The following is an 8,661-nucleotide window of genomic DNA, read 5'->3' as shown; positions in this document are numbered from 1 at the left end:
GGAGAGAGAGAGAGGATGTGGGTATGGACACATGCATGGTGCAATATATGATAGGATGTTGTAAAGTTGTTCATCAGAAGGATTTGGCCACTGAAGTTTTTTTTATATAATAAAGTTCATATTACAATCTTTCTTTTTGTTTGTGTTAATTTGTTACGCAACTGTTTTTATATGTTCCAGTTGGTCTTTGTGTTGCCTAATTATTGATTTAGCCTCATTTAATTTCAAGGTGTAAAGTTTCAGGGTGTCACATTGGGGTCACCTAGAAATGTCGCATGAGATGTTCGGATACTAATAAAAACAAATTACATAATCTATCAGTAAACCACGAGATAAATTTATTAAGCCTAATTAATTCATCATTAGCACATGTGTTATTGTAGCACTTTTTTTGTCAAATCATAGACTAATTAGGTTTAAAATATTCGTCTCGCAAAGTAGTTGCAATCTGTATAATTAGTTATTTTTTAGTCTATATTTAATACTTTATGCATATGTCCAGACATTCGATGGATTAAAGTATAAACTTTGTGTGTGTGTGTGGAGGGGGGATGGGGACTAAACAAGACCTAAATTTATCAGGCAATTGTTCTTGTGTATGTCAGTTGGTCTCAATTCCATTTCATATTTTTAGGTGCAGAGATAAATCACACAAATGTGCTAAAAAGAGAACCAATTTGATTATATTTCTATAAACTTTGTACACGATATAGGTGATAAATCATAATATATTTATAGATTTCATACTATATTCATCTAAACCAAAAGCCATGTGTATCAACTTAGATTGGACAAAAAATTATGACACTTTGCAACGCACAGGTATATATCTACTTTATAAATATTTTTATACCATACGAATATTAAAGCAAATTAAACTATACTTGTCCATATTTTTGTATGCGGTCCTTAATTTAGGTGATGTCTTAAATGGTTTATCAATCTTAGAGCATCTTCAAGGGTTTTGCATAATTGATTTGACATTTGTTGTTGTTTGCAAACTCTCAAAACATAATGCAAAGTCTAAAAATATGTCATATCCAAGGGTTTTACATAATTGACTTAGTATTTACCTAAAGTGGACCCGGATGCGATTTTTATTCTGTGTGGCGCGCGGTTGCGGTCCCTTCCCGCGCGGTCGACTTCTTCGCGCACCTAGGTACCCACGCCGCGAGTTGTATCGCCGCCAGTTCTATCGTCATGAGGCGGCGGTTTTCTGTCGCGATGGAGTCCCTCACGAGTTCGACAGCGGACGACGGTGCGTGGAGGGAGTTTTTGCGCAGTGGAGTTGGTCGCGATCGGCAGCTGACGGTGGTGCGTGGATGAAGTCCCTCGCGACTTCGATCGATCGGCTGCAGACGGCAGGGCGTGAAGGGCCGGGGGGTCTGTTGCGATCGATGGAGCATATATGGCGCGAAGAAAAGTCCGGATCGCGCGGGGGACCGGGAGACGCGCGCGGTCGGGCTTTTGCCAAGCCGTCCGCGGCTTGGCAATGATGCCAAGTTTGCTCTCTCATTTGCCAAGTTGCCCAAAATGCAAACTCCAAATGCAAAACCGTTGGATACCTCATTTTGCGATTTTTGGCAAACTACAAGAATGCAAACTTCAAATGCAAAACTGTTAAGCATCTCCAGGAGTTTGGTAAAACAACTCACACTTCTCGCGCAACCCTTTGGTCTGACGGCTGCTGGTATGTACTAGCCTCCATTGTCGTCGCCTTGTAGCTCAACATTGTCGCCCCGTGCTTGCCTCCACATGTGTTTATTTACTTGTTCGAAAACATAACATGCTGCCTTTATATGTGCATAGCTTGTTATCTTCACGTATGCTCGTCGCTTGCATTGGTTGGAAGGCATGGAAGCTAGACACGTCTTGCTGGCCATACATAGTTGGTGCTCGCGTCAATGCAGTGCCGACAAAAGATGTAATTTTCTTTTCATTTTTTTTATAAACAACATAATAAATCAAAAAAATAATTAAATGCGGTATAGAAGATTAGTGGAGAAGAATAAAAATAAAAGTCGCTAGTTTTTTTGTTAACTTGCTGAATTGATTAGTTTAACAAGTAAATTCTGAGTGGCCGAAAAAAAATGTACATTTACTTTGATTTAGCGCAGAGAATCCGCGATTTGATATCAACCTTGGGAAGGTCTAGTCTGTTGTCCCCCGGCCGGTTCACCCATTTCAACTTGCTTGCGCTGGCGCACCTCTGCTTCGCCTTGCCTTCCCCTTCCTTGCACAGACTGCCAGACGGAATCACGCAAGACCCGTGCCTCCATTCCTAGCCCCAACCGAAGCGAAGCACGCCACCGGCCTCAAAAGTCAAAGGGATCATCTTCTCTAGTTCTCTACCACTCGTCCTCGCGGCCCTGTTCCTCCTCTTCCATAGGGGACTGACTGCGGCGGAGTGGAGATCCGTGCCGACATAGTCCGACTTCTTCGGTCGCTGGTAAGGAAGCCCTACCTTGCTTGGTCTGGTTGTTTGGAGGAGTCAAGATTCTGTGAGTTGTGCAGGATAGATAGCATATTTCTTTTGCTGTATGTCTCTGAATAATCTGATCCATATCTTCCTTGGGTGGATGCTCCGATCTTTCCATCAGTTTGATGTGAAGTGATTCCGTCGCAGCAGGGGAGGAAGGACGTGTTTATTGGAGTTTAATTGGCTGTGAAACTCGTTATCTTATACTAGCTTTGACTACCAGTAGAAGGCCATCTATTCTTAGGCTGTGCAGTTGGTCCAAATTGAGGTCAACGGACGGCAGGATAGGCAGGCTGGCCGAAGCTTTGCTATTACTGGCTGGCTGCCATGTGAGTGGTGGGTATGGAAACACAGATCGAACCAAGCTAAATGATTAATCGAGTTAATTATAGCATGACAGTGTGGTATTAATAAAGCTTAGGGAAACCCTAGCTTGGAGGTGATCAATTGTTCATCGAGGGACTAAACTTTAACGAGGCTAGAGGTTAGTTCTGGAGGTCAGACCGGGACTAAACACCGTCGTCGTTATTTCTAGTTTTCTAGCATAGTTGCTTCAAGAATTCAAACTTCTTCTGGGTAAGTTGTTATGCAAATCTTTAGCCTTGCTAGACGCCTTTGAATTTCATGAACCCAGCAAAATGGGCAGTTGGTTCTCAATTTTCATCGGATAGGGATTTCCCTGGTAGAATATCACTACATTAATAGCCATCCATAGTTATTTGATTTGATTATTAGTAAAAAAAATGGTATAGTTACATGAAGATTGAGATATTCTTATCCTGCAGCCTTACCGCCTTTCTTTTCGCCCCTTTCCAGTCATGTGAGGTGAAAACTGAAAACTTATGATGTAGTTAGGATTTTCCTTAAACTTTGCCTTCTCTTGTATGCTTGAGCTATTAGGACATTGCTTTGTCCTGAGATCAGAAGAATATAACCTATGTGAATAGTGAAACATTGCTTAGGCACAGTCACGGAAAAAAGTCATATCAACAGTGTTACATATATGATAGCGATCAGGAGTGGAACTCGATGGAGTGTTACCCAATGAAATTTAGGCACCAGATTTGGGCATTTTCTACATTTAAATTAGCGCCCATGTTGCATATAGGCTCACTTATTTCACAGTAAAATGCAAAGGATGTAACTGCAGTTTAGAAAACTCCAATGATGCCTTCAGTCTTTCATCTCCTTCTTTATTGGCACTGCATAAGTAAATGCAACGATAATTTCACTTAAAACCTTTGTTGTTTGTGAAAGATACAGATTCCTTCTACTATTTCCTCAATTCCAATTATTACCTACATAATAAACTCATGTTGATTCAAATTATGCCGAGGCATTGATGTATTGTTGCCAAATGTGCTGACTGCTGAGGTAGTAAGTAGTATGTACATCGTTGGTTAATACCTTGCATTTTATTTCTTCAATCCGCAATTCAGCAATTGACCGTGATGCACTTCTACTTAGCTATTTGAAGTTTTAATTTAGTTGACTGGTTGATTTAGGTGCAGCTAATTTAGGACTACTGCATTTTCTTGTTCCCTTGGAAGTAGTGAAAAGAGACATTATTCAGCTGGGATCTTTCTCTACGAGAATCAGTTAGTCAGATGCATCATACCAAGTCCATGGCCTTCAGCAAACAACTTATTCGCCAAATAATGATTTCCCCAATTCCAAATTGTTCTCTCTGGCCTTCAGGGACCCTTCTACTGCAGAAATATTACTGTCTTGCCTTACTTTTTTGCCATGCCTTGTATTCATTATATATGCCCTTTGTAGGAGTAGTTCGTTATGTTGTGAGTCTCTGAGTTCTGATGGCTTTCAATCAACACTTGAAATGCAGCCTACGATTGATGGCCTCACCTTCACCAACCGAGTTCAGTAAGGAAGCAGCTCGTCAGTCTCTGATCGCAATCTCCCAGTCCATTCCGGAGACACCTTCACCCCAGACGGTGAAGACACCAATCTCCAGTGCAGAAAACGGGAAGCTGGGCGATGGGGCGGACAAGTTCAGATCAAAGCTGATGTCCATCACAGACCTGTCTTCTGATGCCCAACCTGCGCAGTGCCCTCCCAAGGATGTTGCTGCTTGATCGTGTGATTCCCTGCTCGACTTGCGGACATAATGTATCAGTGCTTGCTGATGCTCTGGACATTTAGCTGTCGTGCATTAAACTGAACGTCCTTGTGTTACTAGTCGTTTTTCTTCGTTAAATATTCAGAGAAACGGGTGGAAATATATTGTTCAAGTTTCCTGACTGCTGATAAGGAACAAGTTAATCTGAACATGCTGTCATGCACTCATGCTCGGAAAACCTCTTTGTTCCCGTTAAGTTTCTGATAGACTTTGTGTTCCATTGCTAAAAGTTTATGCTCCCGTCGGAGCTACGAGCCCATTGGGGCCGTGAGCTCATCAGAGAAATTCACATGGAAGCCACGTGACCGATTTATTACAATGGTAATATATCCAGTTGAGCCTAGTAGTATAAAGGTTACCAATAAATCGATGGAACAGGTCCAAGTGCAAATCGCGGACCAAACGGGCGAGCTACTGGGCAAGACGCGCGTCTGCGTTTCTCGGCAGTTTTTGGCCCCTCGTGTTCTGCCGAACGCCAACCATGCCGAAGCCCGCCCACACCACGCGGCGCCAGCGGGGGTGGAGACTACGAAGGTGGCGCTGGCGGCTGGCCGCGGCAAGTAACTCGTCCTCGTCTGAGGTGACGGCGGGCCATCGGCATAAAAGCAACTCCGGATCGCAGTCGTCCATCCCCACCTCAGAATCGGTAACGTCTCTCTGTCTCACACTCCTCGCTACTGCGCATTTTCGCTCGGCTCGATCTGATGGGCGGGACCTGCTGTTAACGATGGCCCGTATAGGACTCGAGTCATCTAGGTATCTAGGTTCAAATTACTTTGCGTTTGAGAGGATCGCACCAAAAGGGCCCGAAATTAGGGAGAAGTGTTATTGCTGTGTTGCAGCGTGATTGCACTTGCACGGACGTAATGCAACTACTACCCATTTTTGGATTGATAAACTGAAAGACTGAGGTTTAACTTTAGATATCATTTTACTTTTTGGAAGAAGTCGGTTTACTTACATGAACCAGTATTTGTAAGTGGACACTGATATCGTCCTGATAGTGACTGAATGGGAAGGTTATAGAATACTACTTAGGTCTTGTTTGGATGTAGTCGGATTCACATCAATCCACATGTGTTGAGGTGGATTGGAGTGGAACTTGAACTAAATTCCACCCCGATCCACACCAACACACATGGATTGAAGTGAATCCGACAACATCCAAACAAGGCCTTATGAATTTAAAGTCCTCAGGGATTCCAAGGGCTTTTTTGACTGGAACGCTTTCATCTAGTAGGATGAATGGACATGTGATATTTGGCACTGTTCTGTTTCTGATGGCGGTCTATGCGGATACATTGATTCAGTGCGCGCTTGCAAATGCAAATTGACATTCATATGACTTGTGAATTTTATCTGCTTGGATCTTGAGTCTAGAGATAGTGGAAATGTGGAATTTACCCACAATGTAGTGCTTTCCTTCCCTAGGAACAACTAAGTCTCGTTTTGTGTGATTCAAGCACATAGGGGTTTGCATACATAACTTTTGCACCGAGACAGGGATTGAATGATAACATACAGTCGACTCATGTTGTGGGATCTACTGATCCTCTGACCTAAATATGCTCCTTTTGTTTTTTTTATTAGAATTGCAAACTGGCGATTACAGAATAGTGGACAAGAATTCTTATGAATGTTTCAAATATATCCATATACACTGACCAAATTGTTGAACTTTGCAATTATATGGTTTTAGTGCATTAGTTTAGAAGATTCATCATGTCCAGCACTAGGAGTATTTTTAGGCCTTGTTTAGTTCCCAAATTTTTTTGTTTTCAGGTATTGTAGCACTTTCATTTCTATTTGGTAAATATTGTCCAATCATGGACTAACCAAGCTCAAAAGATCCATCTCACGATTTACATGCAAACTGTGCAATTAGTTTTTGTTTTCATCTATATTTAATGCTCCATGCATGTGCCGCAAGATTCGATGTGACGGGAAATCTTGAAAGTTTTTGGTTTTTGGGGTGAACTAAACAAGGCCTCAGTATGCCCGGTGCAAATAATTCTTCAAATTAAACTTAGTGTGATTGAAATGAAGACCAACTTCCTTCTTGCAGGTGGTGCAGAGAGACTGATAGTTGATGTGGCATGACAGCTCAGTAGCTCACTGCCCATAGACATAATACTCATGTTTTCACACCTCACCACGACAAAATTTGGTGCGTTTAGACTGTGTCTGGTAAGGTTCTGAATGCTAGCAACTGCTTTTATTTCAATTACTCTAACGTTACATTATCCTGCAGTCCAATGTACTGTACAGAACTACAACTACCCTTCAAATAGGTTCGCAAGAAGTACTCCATAGTAATCTTGACTGTTAAGTAGATTTCAATGTCTTAGAATACTCTCCAAATTCTAAATGCCAATATCGGCTTTCAGAGCCAATCAATCAATGAAATGAAATCCAGGTGGGGACTCTCTCCCCTCCCGTTGACTTATAAAAAAAAAAGCCAATATCTGTATGGAGATCTCTGAATCAGTTCACACATACATACACTTCTGTCCTTCCAACTTTTAGTGACAACAGTCAAGTAGCCTTGATTGTACATGTTTGAGCTTGATGTTTTATTCTCCTACTTGGTGGTTCTTACCAGATAAGTTCCCCGCTTTGTGATATGTATAAAATTCAGTCTTTGCTCTATAGTGTTTTCTCTTCATGCATTTGTATTAGCTGTTTCTGTAAAGGTTAATTTCCATGCAATTTAGGTTCCATTTGCACAGAAAATTTTCGGATCCTCAGGCAATCTATTTTTCAGATTGTTAGAGAGTTTCAGGTAACTGATGCATAAGCATTATGCAACTGCGAGTCTGTTATTGTCAGTTTTCTCTTATCTCTAGTAAACCTATGGTGAAGTAATTCTTAACCTCCTGTCTTTTCTAATAAATGCCCAGGTCAATTTCCAGTTACTGTTTATGGTGTTTTCTTGACTCATGATATTTTCTAGCATTTCCATGCTGTCTGTGCACATCTTCATTTTATTTAGTTGCGGTATGTGCTACTTTTGCGGTCTTCATTTGACATCATATTTGTGGACCAGGTTTCTGCGGTTAAACCAAAGGTTTTTCCCAACTAACATATATATATTCTAAAGGCTTCTCTTTGATTTAACCTCAAGTGCTCAATAGGTATTACCTTCATGCATCTTTTCAGATTGTATTTTATTGCCATTTCCTTGACTTGTTGGTTACAAAGCACACTTCTATTCTTCTAAAGCTATATCGCAAACCCATCAGTATGATGGAGGAAGCCACGACACTGTCTTGTCTATGGCAGTGGCACTATATTGCAGCTGTTCCATTCCTAGTTCATATCTGTAGGCATCTGTGATTCATGCTAAAGGTGACAGATTTTTAAATCAAAGCATGGCAGATTTAACTCTAGTCTGCATTAAAAAAATAACTCTAGTCAACAGCATGTTCACAGCATCTACATTTGTCGTGGTCTTCATGGTAGAGGAATTGAACCTGCTGTTCTATATCCAGCAGTCTTATCGAGCACTTTGTTGAACCCCTTGCTTACAACTTACAAGTAATCAAACGGCCATATTTATTTCTATAGCACAGAGTGACACCATATATAATGATATAATCTAGTCTACTATAAGCCACAGGCAAATCAATCTTGTGGCTTATCGATTAGATAAACCTATGATGCCATGTTCTCTAATGCTATTATTGGTTGACTACTATGCAAGCTATTTTTTCTATTAATCAAACATTTTGAAAGAAAAAGGAACCTTGATCTCGCCATCCCAGCATTCAGTTTGCTTCATTCTGTTGTGTGTCCATCTCACCAGTGTTTATCTGCATGAGGCAACTTTGACAATTGCTGGTACTATTTTGATCATATTCCTTTTCTGTCAATTGGAAGCCAAATTTGTTGTCACGAATTATAAAAATTCCATCTTCTTATCTTTATCTACAGATTAGGTACATGAGGTGGATATGACAAGCGTCTGAAAGTAAGTGTTGATTATCTTGAGGAACTTAGAAGGTTGGTGGTAATTGAAGGGGTTTCTGACCATGTTACCTTTGTC

General features: G+C 41.1%; 1 long non-coding RNA gene across 1 annotated transcript; it reads left to right on the top strand.

Annotated features, from left to right (window-relative positions):
- Window positions 2,138–4,822, top strand: LOC8073190. Its single transcript, XR_002452165.1, has 2 exons — window positions 2,138–2,449; window positions 4,323–4,822. It is a non-coding gene; the product is annotated as an uncharacterized LOC8073190 (long non-coding RNA).

This window comes from Sorghum bicolor, chromosome 4 (genome assembly GCF_000003195.3).
Source record: "Sorghum bicolor cultivar BTx623 chromosome 4, Sorghum_bicolor_NCBIv3, whole genome shotgun sequence".
In the NCBI taxonomy this organism is placed as follows: domain Eukaryota; kingdom Viridiplantae; phylum Streptophyta; class Magnoliopsida; order Poales; family Poaceae; genus Sorghum; species Sorghum bicolor.
The sequence above is the reverse complement of the archived record's forward strand: the minus strand, read 5'-3'. Positions and strand labels throughout refer to the sequence as shown.